Raw genomic sequence first — 13,735 nt, forward strand, 5'->3', positions numbered from 1 at the left:
GCAAACGTCACCTGTAAGAACACAGCCAATCAAAAGGTCCCGTTTTTACAGGTCGCCCATCTACGGATTTTTGTCCGCATTTAACCATGTGTATGTGCCAACAAATCATTGTACACATTTGCTGATATTTGTCATATATCTGTGACTTCAATCATGCATTGTAGATTGTTGTGACACATTTGTGACTGTGGTTATAGTTTCAGATTCTTGTTACGTATTTTTGGATTGAAGTATTTGCCACAATAAAGACCACATGTATAAAATGCAAAATTTTGGAGGGAATTCTCGTTTACGGCCATACTACCCTGAGAACGCCCGATCTCGTCCGATCTCGGAAGCTAAGCAGGGTCGGGCCTGGTTAGTACTTGGATGGGAGACCGCCTGGGAATACCAGGTGCTGTAAGCTTTTGCACCGCAAAAAATAAATAAATAAATAAAAATAACTTTGACAAATGTAAGCAAGTATGCGAGCTGCTTTTTTATAAATTTCCACATATTCGCCTGACAGGCTGAGAGCACAAAATGCCAACATTCAGCGTCCTCTGCCTTTGGGTGTTGCTACAGTCTCGCCGTGGACGACTCGCAAATGCGTGTGGCAATTTGCAAATGCGTGTCTGGAGACTTGACTGTGGCTCCGGAGCCACACATTGACCAAAAGGGTACCCTCGGAGTCTACAGGTGTAGCAGACATATGACCCGATGCAGTCCGGTTGGGTTGGTGCAGTGAGTGTTTACTAAATAAAAAGTTAATGAATCAATTTTAAAAAATGGTGTTTACTGAATGCAATAAAGGGAAGTATAGTTAATGTGGCAATTAGCAGGTGTGGAGAAGCTTCATTCATTTTTTTTAGCTTCACTGGTTATATCATTGGTTCTTATTTTATTAGTTCCACTTTATTCTTCCATTTATTCCAATTTAATTTAAATAATGTCAAATAAATGGTACATGACCATGGGTGGATAGCAGTGAACGCCCCCCCAAGTTATTGGTGTATATATTGGTGGTACGGGGCTGGTATAATATTAGTGCCCCCATGTGGTCCGAATGTGTAGCTACGGAGCCACACACGTCTCCTGACACGCATTTGCAAATCAGCACACGCATTTGCGAGTCGTCCGCGGCAGGACTGTAGCAAACGTCACCTGTAAGAACACAGCCAATCAAAAGGTCCCGTTTTTACAGGTCGCCCATCTACGGATTTTTGTCCGCATTTAACCATGTGTATGTGCCAACAAATCATTGTACACATTTGCTGATATTTGTCATATATCTGTGACTTCAATCATGCATTGTAGATTGTTGTGACACATTTGTGACTGTGGTTATAGTTTCAGATTCTTGTTACGTATTTTTGGATTGAAGTATTTGCCACAATAAAGACCACATGTATAAAATGCAAAATTTTGGAGGGAATTCTCGCTTACGGCCATACTACCCTGAGAACGCCCGATCTCGTCCGATCTCGGAAGCTAAGCAGGGTCGGGCCTGGTTAGTACTTGGATGGGAGACCGCCTGGGAATACCAGGTGCTGTAAGCTTTTGCACCGCAAAAAATAAATAAATAAATAAAAATAACTTTGACAAATGTAAGCAAGTATGCGAGCTGCTTTTTTATAAATTTCCACATATTCGCCTGACAGGCTGAGAGCACAAAATGCCAACATTCAGCGTCCTCTGCCTTTGGGTGTTGCTACAGTCTCGCCGTGGACGACTCGCAAATGCGTGTGGCAATTTGCAAATGCGTGTCTGGAGACTTGACTGTGGCTCCGGAGCCACACATTGACCAAAAGGGTACCCTCGGAGTCTACAGGTGTAGCAGACATATGACCCGATGCAGTCCGGTTGGGTTGGTGCAGTGAGTGTTTACTAAATAAAAAGTTAATGAATCAATTTTAAAAAATGGTGTTTACTGAATGCAATAAAGGGAAGTATAGTTAATGTGGCAATTAGCAGGTGTGGAGAAGCTTCATTCATTTTTTTTAGCTTCACTGGTTATATCATTGGTTCTTATTTTATTAGTTCCACTTTATTCTTCCATTTATTCCAATTTAATTTAAATAATGTCAAATAAATGGTACATGACCATGGGTGGATAGCAGTGAACGCCCCCCCAAGTTATTGGTGTATATATTGGTGGTACGGGGCTGGTATAATATTAGTGCCCCCATGTGGTCCGAATGTGTAGCTACGGAGCCACACACGTCTCCTGACACGCATTTGCAAATCAGCACACGCATTTGCGAGTCGTCCGCGGCAGGACTGTAGCAAACGTCACCTGTAAGAACACAGCCAATCAAAAGGTCCCGTTTTTACAGGTCGCCCATCTACGGATTTTTGTCCGCATTTAACCATGTGTATGTGCCAACAAATCATTGTACACATTTGCTGATATTTGTCATATATCTGTGACTTCAATCATGCATTGTAGATTGTTGTGACACATTTGTGACTGTGGTTATAGTTTCAGATTCTAGTTACGTATTTTTGGATTGAAGTATTTGCCACAATAAAGACCACATGTATAAAATGCAAAATTTTGGAGGGAATTCTCGCTTACGGCCATACTACCCTGAGAACGCCCGATCTCGTCCGATCTCGGAAGCTAAGCAGGGTCGGGCCTGGTTAGTACTTGGATGGGAGACCGCCTGGGAATACCAGGTGCTGTAAGCTTTTGCACCGCAAAAAATAAATAAATAAAAATAACTTTGACAAATGTAAGCAAGTATGCGAGCTGCTTTTTTATAAATTTCCACATATTCGCCTGACAGGCTGAGAGCACAAAATGCCAACATTCAGCGTCCTCTGCCTTTGGGTGTTGCTACAGTCTCGCCGTGGACGACTCGCAAATGCGTGTGGCAATTTGCAAATGCGTGTCTGGAGACTTGACTGTGGCTCCGGAGCCACACATTGACCAAAAGGGTACCCTCGGAGTCTACAGGTGTAGCAGACATATGACCCGATGCAGTCCGGTTGGGTTGGTGCAGTGAGTGTTTACTAAATAAAAAGTTAATGAATCAATTTTAAAAAATGGTGTTTACTGAATGCAATAAAGGGAAGTATAGTTAATGTGGCAATTAGCAGGTGTGGAGAAGCTTCATTCATTTTTTTTAGCTTCACTGGTTATATCATTGGTTCTTATTTTATTAGTTCCACTTTATTCTTCCATTTATTCCAATTTAATTTAAATAATGTCAAATAAATGGTACATGACCATGGGTGGATAGCAGTGAACGCCCCCCCAAGTTATTGGTGTATATATTGGTGGTACGGGGCTGGTATAATATTAGTGCCCCCATGTGGTCCGAATGTGTAGCTACGGAGCCACACACGTCTCCTGACACGCATTTGCAAATCAGCACACGCATTTGCGAGTCGTCCGCGGCAGGACTGTAGCAAACGTCACCTGTAAGAACACAGCCAATCAAAAGGTCCCGTTTTTACAGGTCGCCCATCTACGGATTTTTGTCCGCATTTAACCATGTGTATGTGCCAACAAATCATTGTACACATTTGCTGATATTTGTCATATATCTGTGACTTCAATCATGCATTGTAGATTGTTGTGACACATTTGTGACTGTGGTTATAGTTTCAGATTCTAGTTACGTATTTTTGGATTGAAGTATTTGCCACAATAAAGACCACATGTATAAAATGCAAAATTTTGGAGGGAATTCTCGCTTACGGCCATACTACCCTGAGAACGCCCGATCTCGTCCGATCTCGGAAGCTAAGCAGGGTCGGGCCTGGTTAGTACTTGGATGGGAGACCGCCTGGGAATACCAGGTGCTGTAAGCTTTTGCACCGCAAAAAATAAATAAATAAAAATAACTTTGACAAATGTAAGCAAGTATGCGAGCTGCTTTTTTATAAATTTCCACATATTCGCCTGACAGGCTGAGAGCACAAAATGCCAACATTCAGCGTCCTCTGCCTTTGGGTGTTGCTACAGTCTCGCCGTGGACGACTCGCAAATGCGTGTGGCAATTTGCAAATGCGTGTCTGGAGACTTGACTGTGGCTCCGGAGCCACACATTGACCAAAAGGGTACCCTCGGAGTCTACAGGTGTAGCAGACATATGACCCGATGCAGTCCGGTTGGGTTGGTGCAGTGAGTGTTTACTAAATAAAAAGTTAATGAATCAATTTTAAAAAATGGTGTTTACTGAATGCAATAAAGGGAAGTATAGTTAATGTGGCAATTAGCAGGTGTGGAGAAGCTTCATTCATTTTTTTTAGCTTCACTGGTTATATCATTGGTTCTTATTTTATTAGTTCCACTTTATTCTTCCATTTATTCCAATTTAATTTAAATAATGTCAAATAAATGGTACATGACCATGGGTGGATAGCAGTGAACGCCCCCCCAAGTTATTGGTGTATATATTGGTGGTACGGGGCTGGTATAATATTAGTGCCCCCATGTGGTCCGAATGTGTAGCTACGGAGCCACACACGTCTCCTGACACGCATTTGCAAATCAGCACACGCATTTGCGAGTCGTCCGCGGCAGGACTGTAGCAAACGTCACCTGTAAGAACACAGCCAATCAAAAGGTCCCGTTTTTACAGGTCGCCCATCTACGGATTTTTGTCCGCATTTAACCATGTGTATGTGCCAACAAATCATTGTACACATTTGCTGATATTTGTCATATATCTGTGACTTCAATCATGCATTGTAGATTGTTGTGACACATTTGTGACTGTGGTTATAGTTTCAGATTCTAGTTACGTATTTTTGGATTGAAGTATTTGCCACAATAAAGACCACATGTATAAAATGCAAAATTTTGGAGGGAATTCTCGCTTACGGCCATACTACCCTGAGAACGCCCGATCTCGTCCGATCTCGGAAGCTAAGCAGGGTCGGGCCTGGTTAGTACTTGGATGGGAGACCGCCTGGGAATACCAGGTGCTGTAAGCTTTTGCACCGCAAAAAATAAATAAATAAAAATAACTTTGACAAATGTAAGCAAGTATGCGAGCTGCTTTTTTATAAATTTCCACATATTCGCCTGACAGGCTGAGAGCACAAAATGCCAACATTCAGCGTCCTCTGCCTTTGGGTGTTGCTACAGTCTCGCCGTGGACGACTCGCAAATGCGTGTGGCAATTTGCAAATGCGTGTCTGGAGACTTGACTGTGGCTCCGGAGCCACACATTGACCAAAAGGGTACCCTCGGAGTCTACAGGTGTAGCAGACATATGACCCGATGCAGTCCGGTTGGGTTGGTGCAGTGAGTGTTTACTAAATAAAAAGTTAATGAATCAATTTTAAAAAATGGTGTTTACTGAATGCAATAAAGGGAAGTATAGTTAATGTCGCAATTAGCAGGTGTGGAGAAGCTTCATTCATTTTTTTTAGCTTCACTGGTTATATCATTGGTTCTTATTTTATTAGTTCCACTTTATTCTTCCATTTATTCCAATTTAATTTAAATAATGTCAAATAAATGGTACATGACCATGGGTGGATAGCAGTGAACGCCCCCCCAAGTTATTGGTGTATATATTGGTGGTACGGGGCTGGTATAATATTAGTGCCCCCATGTGGTCCGAATGTGTAGCTACGGAGCCACACACGTCTCCTGACACGCATTTGCAAATCAGCACACGCATTTGCGAGTCGTCCGCGGCAGGACTGTAGCAAACGTCACCTGTAAGAACACAGCCAATCAAAAGGTCCCGTTTTTACAGGTCGCCCATCTACGGATTTTTGTCCGCATTTAACCATGTGTATGTGCCAACAAATCATTGTACACATTTGCTGATATTTGTCATATATCTGTGACTTCAATCATGCATTGTAGATTGTTGTGACACATTTGTGACTGTGGTTATAGTTTCAGATTCTTGTTACGTATTTTTGGATTGAAGTATTTGCCACAATAAAGACCACATGTATAAAATGCAAAATTTTGGAGGGAATTCTCGCTTACGGCCATACTACCATGAGAACGCCCGATCTCGTCCGATCTCGGAAGCTAAGCAGGGTCGGGCCTGGTTAGTACTTGGATGGGAGACCGCCTGGGAATACCAGGTGCTGTAAGCTTTTGCACCGCAAAAAATAAATAAATAAAAATAACTTTGACAAATGTAAGCAAGTATGCGAGCTGCTTTTTTATAAATTTCCACATATTCGCCTGACAGGCTGAGAGCACAAAATGCCAACATTCAGCGTCCTCTGCCTTTGGGTGTTGCTACAGTCTCGCCGTGGACGACTCGCAAATGCGTGTGGCAATTTGCAATGCGTGTCTGGAGACTTGACTGTGGCTCCGGAGCCACACATTGACCAAAAGGGTACCCTCGGAGTCTACAGGTGTAGCAGACATATGACCCGATGCAGTCCGGTTGGATTGGTGCAGTGAGTGTTTACTAAATAAAAAGTTAATGAATCAATTTTAAAAAATGGTGTTTACTGAATGCAATAAAGGGAAGTATAGTTAATGTGGCAATTAGCAGGTGTGGAGAAGCTTCATTCATTTTTTTTAGCTTCACTGGTTATATCATTGGTTCTTATTTTATTAGTTCCACTTTATTCTTCCATTTATTCCAATTTAATTTAAATAATGTCAAATAAATGGTACATGACCATGGGTGGATAGCAGTGAACGCCCCCCCAAGTTATTGGTGTATATATTGGTGGTACGGGGCTGGTATAATATTAGTGCCCCCATGTGGTCCGAATGTGTAGCTACGGAGCCACACACGTCTCCTGACACGCATTTGCAAATCAGCACACGCATTTGCGAGTCGTCCGCGGCAGGACTGTAGCAAACGTCACCTGTAAGAACACAGCCAATCAAAAGGTCCCGTTTTTACAGGTCGCCCATCTACGGATTTTTGTCCGCATTTAACCATGTGTATGTGCCAACAAATCATTGTACACATTTGCTGATATTTGTCATATATCTGTGACTTCAATCATGCATTGTAGATTGTTGTGACACATTTGTGACTGTGGTTATGTGAGAGTATGTAAATAGTTTGTGTATTTTTAATCATGTTTTTTATACACTATTTGTATCAATGATAATTACACACACACTCACAGACACGCACATCATTGCTTCAGCACACATGCGCACACCCACACGCTTGTTTAAAGTTTCACTTTCCATAGGTTTCGTTTTTCTCTGAATAAAGTCCAGAGGGATGGGCGAAGGAGCCAGTGAGAGTGCGGGAGAGTGAACTGGCAAGACGTCTACTTCACTTCCTGGCTTCTCCTCCCATCGCGATGGAGAAAAGACAAAACCTTCCCTGGTTATTCCTCTGGTTCTCTGCATTTAATTCAGTCTAATGAAGGCGTCAGGACCTTTTAAACCTGACATTTATTGGTGCCGAAACCCGGGAGCCACACCCGGACGGACGAACGTCGCTGGATATTTCGGGGGCCAACGAATCTGACGTCAGCGCTTCACCATTTGAAAGCGGGTCCCTGAGCTGCGGCGCGGCCGTCCGCCCGGATGTCGGTTCCCTGTCGGACCAGGCGGATCCGGAGGAAGCCAGGTATTGTTTTTCAAATTATTTTGTGCCACCATTTTAAAATTTAAAATAATTGGAAGGGGAGTGAAAGAGGTGAGAGTGAGACAAGCGCGCGCAGAGGCCGGGCCTCGACCGTTTAGTCAGTACGGTAACAAAAACTGCATCGTGCTAGTCCAAGGAGTTATGTAAAAATAATCGGTAGCGAATTAGGCCATAACTCATCGGTAGCGAATTGACCATAACTCGTTGAAACTGAGCAAATTTTAGACACGGATAGCACGGTGAACAAATTGATTTGTTCCTCGGCGTCGATGGTAGCGAATTTGGCCATAAACTGAGCAAATTTTAGAGATTGATCCGCCTAGAGAAGGGAGACAAAGTTTCCGCGAATATTAAAAGGTTCCCTCCGGTGTCGACAATGGAAAAGAGTGGCAATCAGGAGAAGGTCTTACTCACAATTTCACATTGAAATTCAGGGAATAATAAGGCATTATTTTCGGTGGTTTTTATTTGAAGTGTTTTGGGGGCTGTGCAGCTGTGTGTGTGTGAACAAAGGAACAAGTTTGAGTCAGTGAGAATGTGTGTGCGTGCGTGCGTGCGTGTGTGTGTGTGTGGGTTTGGAGAAGTAGCTGACCAGACAACAGCAAAAGAAGAGGTCTGGCTGGGCCAAGCCTGAAGGATCAGGTTTCAGGGTAGTGAGAGAAGAATTTGCAGAGAAGCTGAAGAAAAAAAAAAAAAAGAAACCCGCACACACAACACCAGATGTGGAATGATCATTTTGCTGTATGCAAAGTGAGTGAATGGTGTGATTGGGGATTACAAATACCATTTGGTATTTTATCCTATGTACTGCAGTAAGGGTAATAAACAGGACCAGTATTTGAGAATGACAGAGAAAGTTGTTGGCTGCCAGGATGGCCGAGTGGTCTAAGGCGCCGCGTTCAGGACCCAGTCTCCCCAGGAGGCCTGGGTTCGAATCTCGAATTTCCCCATTGTGGGACTAATAAAGGGCATCTTAAGAAGGTAAAGAAGGGGGAGGGGGGTTGCAACTGCCCCCTGTATCCTGAGAAACCCCCAAAAAAGACAGATAAACCAATAAAGCGCTCACCTCAATGTGCTGCGTGTATAAGTGGCAGTGTGCATTTGTGGCAGAGGCTGCATTGGCCCAATAGGGCTGCACATACATAATTATGAGAGATATTAGTTGAATTAAAGGACTTATTATGGGCAAAAGATAAAGATGGATTGTGTTGCTGTTATACTAACATGTTATTGTTGTTTGTAGTTGTTCAGTGTTGAGAACTGTGTGTGTCGTTTTGTGGGCCCGTGTATATGTCTGTGTGTCTGTCTGAGTGTCTGTCTGTGTGTCTAAATGTCAGGGAGAGTGATCAAAGTGGTTGGAATTATGCTAAAAGGATTGATGAAGTGGAGATAAAATGGAATCAAGGATTAGTAACCAACAAAAGGCTACTTATGAGTGACGAGATCTTATTGAGAAAAATAATTCCCAAATTTACAAAAGAAATTAATAAAGAAGATGATTTGAGGAGATAAATTCATTTAAATTTGAAATTAAATAAAATAACTTATACAACGGGATAGGCTTAAAAGAAAAGAGAGAAATAGCCTGATGTGCGTTTTCTGAAAAATAAAGAAATTGAACCCAGACGCCTAGGCTGGTTTAAAAAGATGAGTGTAGATAAGGAAGTTCATCGAGAAACAGGATCTTGATAAAATTCAGTATTTAGACTCATGGAAAGCTGAACATGGTTTTAATGGTCAGTTAAAAACACGAAAAATAGCCGCATTACAGAAATCAATCATAGCAAAGACAAAGAAAGACCACAAAAAGATTAAGAAAAATGGCTTTGAGGAAACAGAATATTGGATGAGGGTAGCCTTAAAAAGAGAAGAGGGTGAATGACAGCTGTGTTTCAAAACCACAGCGGGCTGCAGGAAGATGGTGATGTGGATGGGGCATTTCAACAGCAGTTGAAGAATGCTTTACATGCAGGATCAAGAGAGGAAATTCATAAGTGGGTAAATAAACATAACATTTGCCTGCCAACAGGTACCCTGGAGGAGTATGTAAATCACGCCCTCCATGCTGAGAAGATAGAAAATAAAAAGAAACAGAGGTCTATAGACATTTTTTATCAAAATAAAGGTCAGAAAGTCCCTTATCAAGGTGGAAGAGGCTGAGACGAGGACGCCTTCCCACCGGAGATGATATTTGTTACAATTGTGGCAGATCAGGACACTTTGCCAGAAACTGCCGTCAACCACACAGGAAGACCACACTAAAAGAAGGCCAGATAGCAAGAAATTGCCTTGAGAAGAAGCAGCCTTCAGCATGACTAAGTTTTTAAATGAAGAGGTTTTCCTAAATTTACAAAAGATATTGGCTTTTGATTAAATGATTGAGCTGAAATAACTGTATTGGTAATGGGACACCAATTACCCTTTTTTATGTGACATTGGTGCAGATAGGATTGCTTATAATAAATCAATTTCAAATGATAGGGCAAGTGAGAAAGGGGCCATAGTCAGATTTACAAGTGGAAAAATGCAATAGAGTAACAGAATTAGAACCTGTGTGGTTGAGGGACCCAGAAGGCCACTGAGTTGGTTGCATGAATTGAAATTAGTTTTATTTTGACAGAATAATGAGAGCCCAAGTTGTGGGGATGTGATTAATTTACAGAAAAAGTTTAGTGATGAGACAATTTATACTTACATGATTCAATAGACAAGATATATCATTTTGATGATGGTTTTTACTTAATTGTATACTTGCGTCACCTTCAGAAAGGGAGAAGTAGGTGTTATGAAATTTTAACAATTGGATGAAGCTTTTGAAAGTGAACATGAGGAATTTTTGCAAAAACATAGGTGTTTCTTGATTTTTTAAATTTTGATTCGAGACATTGGTAGGTTTGAGTGGTTGTGGAAAAACTACAGTGAATTTGGAAATTAGGAGCAGACTGTGGAGAGGCTCCTGTGAGGAGGAGGATAGAAATTAGATTTTGCTTTTTGGTGAATTGAAGAAATAAATATTTTAGATTTCATATTCCAGTTGATCATGTTTATATTAAAGTAGGCCAGAGATGCAATGAAATGCAGAAATATAAATGATACAGGAAAAATTTGGCAAGGGCTATAATTTTCATTAAAGCAGAGAAGAAATTAGAAATTACAGATAACATTAATGTGTACTTGTCCACTTTAAGGTAGAATTGGTCAAAGTGAAATGAGTCAAGATTAGAGAAAAAAAATAAAAGATAAAATAGAATTAACATGTTCATTCTGTGATAAGAAATTTGTGATTATGTGAAAAGGGAAAAAGAGAATTACAGGCTTTTCAAATAAAACAACCTAATTTAAATTGGCCAACTTGTAAAATGGAAAAGAAGATTCTAAATTATGCACAAAAAGCTTGAACGTGTTGAGCAGAAGGAAGAAAAAGAGAAAACATTTTAAAAAAGAAGGAAGCAGAGAGTCTTGTGATAAACAATAACTTTTCAGGACGAAGAGAGAAGCAACAGAGGATCACATGGCGAAAGAAAGAACCTAACATAAAAGTGTGTGTAGAAGGACTTCTACATCAACATGCGTTTTGCTTATTAAGCCGTGATACACTGACAATTGGACTTTAATATCAGAATCAATAAGCAAGGGCGAATTTAAACAAAAGTCAAAATTTTAAAAGGACGCATTGTCAGTGATAAGCGGGAAGAAAAATAGTAATAAAACTTTGCCAGACCACTTTTGTGTAAACACTTTCCTTGGGACTTTCATGACCTCCATTAAGTCCCTGACCTTTCATAGATAAAGTTGGAGCCCAAAGTCTCTCAGGGCTGTAATTTATGCGGCAGAGAAAGAGCCCAACAGGCTTAGGGTGAGTTTAAAACAACAGTATCATGGCCATAAAATGGGTTGTGTATGTTGGAACTTGTGGAGATACACTGCAAGATTGTATTTACAAAGCATCTTAATGCACTACCAAATTATTATTATAAGCCATTTGGGCAAACAGTGACTGCAAAAAATGGCTTCATGGACTTGTGTTGCTGCAGAAACACAGGAAAGTGAATCCATTTGCATATTAGTCACAACAATTTGGATTTCGTGGCAGAGAACCATTTAAGAGTGTGATCAAGAGCTTTTACTGCTGCTTTAAGGAATGAAAAAATGACATTCCATCACACGACATTCACATTGCACGGCGATTTAATTGTAACATTACATTAATAAGGTGCGATGCATTTAAGCCCAGCGTCATTCTTTTTCCACGCACCATTTAGAAGGCGCCACACGACTGTGGAGCCGTCCAAATTTTCACCAAACCCATGACTTGACTTGACATATTTTCCTCCCGACTGGAGGAGTTAAGACGTGTAGGACTTGAAGACCAGGTGCACCTTCCAGACTGATAAGAAAGTGTCTGAGAACCAAGGTTGTAGGAAGAAATCACGCTGACTTTTATGCGATGGGAGTATTAGTAGTGCGATACCAACAGATAACTTGTAAAAGAGAGAAATTGTTAGGATAAGCAGGAAGAGCGTAGGCGGTTGTGAGCTAATTAAAATTTGGAGTTTCCCATCTTGTATGAGCTGTATGGTTACAATGGGAACTCACAGTCAAGATAAAATGTTCTTGTGTTCTGTTGATTTTGGGCGAACGGGTGCTTTAAAAATCACAAAAGATAAAAGAAAGGTTGCGCATAAAGCACGTCTAAGTAAGTATTTGTAAATAAAAAAAAAAAAAAAAATTCTCTGAACAGAAAATGACACGATTACGATTGAATAAAGGCTGGAGCCAAGCCATAACCCCAGAGTCAACAAAGCACAAGAGGTTTAATGAAAGCACACACACACACACACACACACACACCCACGCACCCCCCCACACACACAGTAAATCAACTTGACAAGTTAATCTCAGGCCAGGGAAAAAGGCACCACTAATTGAACATGCACATTGGGTGGACAATGATGCAAACATTGAGTGAGACACGAGCAGACGTCGTGCCTCAACAGGGAGGAGATATCATATGGAATTGTTCCCACATACAGACTTTTCAACAAAAAATTTTTTGGACACTGTTATTTGTTTGGGTTGCAATATTGTTTGACTATGATTGATATGTTTTCAAAATGGATCAAGCTGTTTCCAACAACACATGCTGATGCTAAAAACGATTGGGAAAAGTGTTGTGTAATCAAATTATCCTGACATTTGGAATTTCAAGAAGTGATTTGAAGTGAAAATGATGCATTTTGTGAATGATGTTGTAACAAGTGGGACAGTTGTTAAAAAATGGACTCAAAGCGTCACTGCGCATACAGTCTGCAGGACTTGTGGAACGCACTAATGGAAAAAAAAAAAAAAAAAAAAGAGACAATGGCCAGACTGTGTTTCAATCACAGCAATGAGGACAATGCCAGCCGAAGGAAGGACACTATCCCCTATAGACTCTCAGGTTCATCAGAACCACCAACAAAAAACATGTTTGACCGAAAAAGATGCAAAAGACGCAAATACTGGTCAAGTGTGTTCTGATTTACAGAAATCACGTCCGTGTGGGAGACCAACTCTTCTTCAAGGTGTTGAAACGACTCCGTTGGGGGGAAGTGAATGCTGAGATGGCCCTCGCCAGATGATGGCGGTGACCCCGACGCTGCAAAGGTCGCGGGGCGTGGCAGCTGGATCCACCAGTTGCAGTACAAGCTTCACCGGTTTCCAGCTAAAGGCCTAGCAACGCGAATCCCTCCCCGAGTCACAATCTCGGACCACACGCACATCAGAACCACACCACCAGCCACAGATACGAATGTTGAAGCCACAGAATAAAAAGATTAGATATGGTTTGGAAATTAATGACGTACATAAAGAAATTTGAACCTTGATTGAAGAACATAATTGCATTTAAAGTTTTAAAAATGAAACAATTATTGATGTTATGACCACTATGAAGAATTTGAAAGACACAATATATATATCGGGATAATTATGGTTTTCATTTTTTGTTATGTGTAGTCTGTTTTTGTTGCATTATTTTTATGACAAAAATGATGATTAATTGCATGTTTGTTGCCCAAAAGTAACATTACAATCTGATTGATGTTGAGTATGACAAACTCGAACTGGACAATGACGAACTCGAACTGGACACTGAAACGTAAAATGAATATGGACTTGTCGCCCAAGCCCCACACACGAAGATCCGGGAGGTAAAGACGGCTGTC

General features: G+C 41.1%; 6 non-coding genes across 6 annotated transcripts; all 6 read left to right on the forward strand.

The window, feature by feature from the left end:
- Positions 1 to 287: 287 nt before the first annotated feature.
- LOC148336603 (5S ribosomal RNA) lies at positions 288 to 406 on the forward strand. The gene has a single exon (XR_015843417.1). It is a non-coding gene; the product is annotated as a 5S ribosomal RNA (ribosomal RNA).
- Positions 407 to 1,419: 1,013 nt separating this feature from the next.
- On the forward strand, positions 1,420 to 1,538 carry LOC148336604 (5S ribosomal RNA). Its single transcript, XR_015843330.1, has one exon. It is a non-coding gene; the product is annotated as a 5S ribosomal RNA (ribosomal RNA).
- A 1,013-nt stretch (positions 1,539 to 2,551) lies between these two features.
- Positions 2,552 to 2,670, forward strand: LOC148336605 (5S ribosomal RNA). The gene has a single exon (XR_015843331.1). It is a non-coding gene; the product is annotated as a 5S ribosomal RNA (ribosomal RNA).
- Positions 2,671 to 3,679: 1,009 nt separating this feature from the next.
- On the forward strand, positions 3,680 to 3,798 carry LOC148336606 (5S ribosomal RNA). The gene has a single exon (XR_015843332.1). It is a non-coding gene; the product is annotated as a 5S ribosomal RNA (ribosomal RNA).
- A 1,009-nt stretch (positions 3,799 to 4,807) lies between these two features.
- On the forward strand, positions 4,808 to 4,926 carry LOC148336607 (5S ribosomal RNA). The gene has a single exon (XR_015843334.1). It is a non-coding gene; the product is annotated as a 5S ribosomal RNA (ribosomal RNA).
- Positions 4,927 to 5,935: 1,009 nt separating this feature from the next.
- LOC148336608 (5S ribosomal RNA) lies at positions 5,936 to 6,054 on the forward strand. The gene has a single exon (XR_015843441.1). It is a non-coding gene; the product is annotated as a 5S ribosomal RNA (ribosomal RNA).
- Positions 6,055 to 13,735: the final 7,681 nt, after the last annotated feature.

The sequence above is a fragment of the Idiotropiscis lumnitzeri genome, chromosome 5 (genome assembly GCF_059441095.1).
Source record: "Idiotropiscis lumnitzeri isolate Australia: NSW breed Sydney's pygmy pipehorse chromosome 5, RoL_Ilum_1.0, whole genome shotgun sequence".
Lineage (NCBI taxonomy): Eukaryota > Metazoa > Chordata > Actinopteri > Syngnathiformes > Syngnathidae > Idiotropiscis > Idiotropiscis lumnitzeri.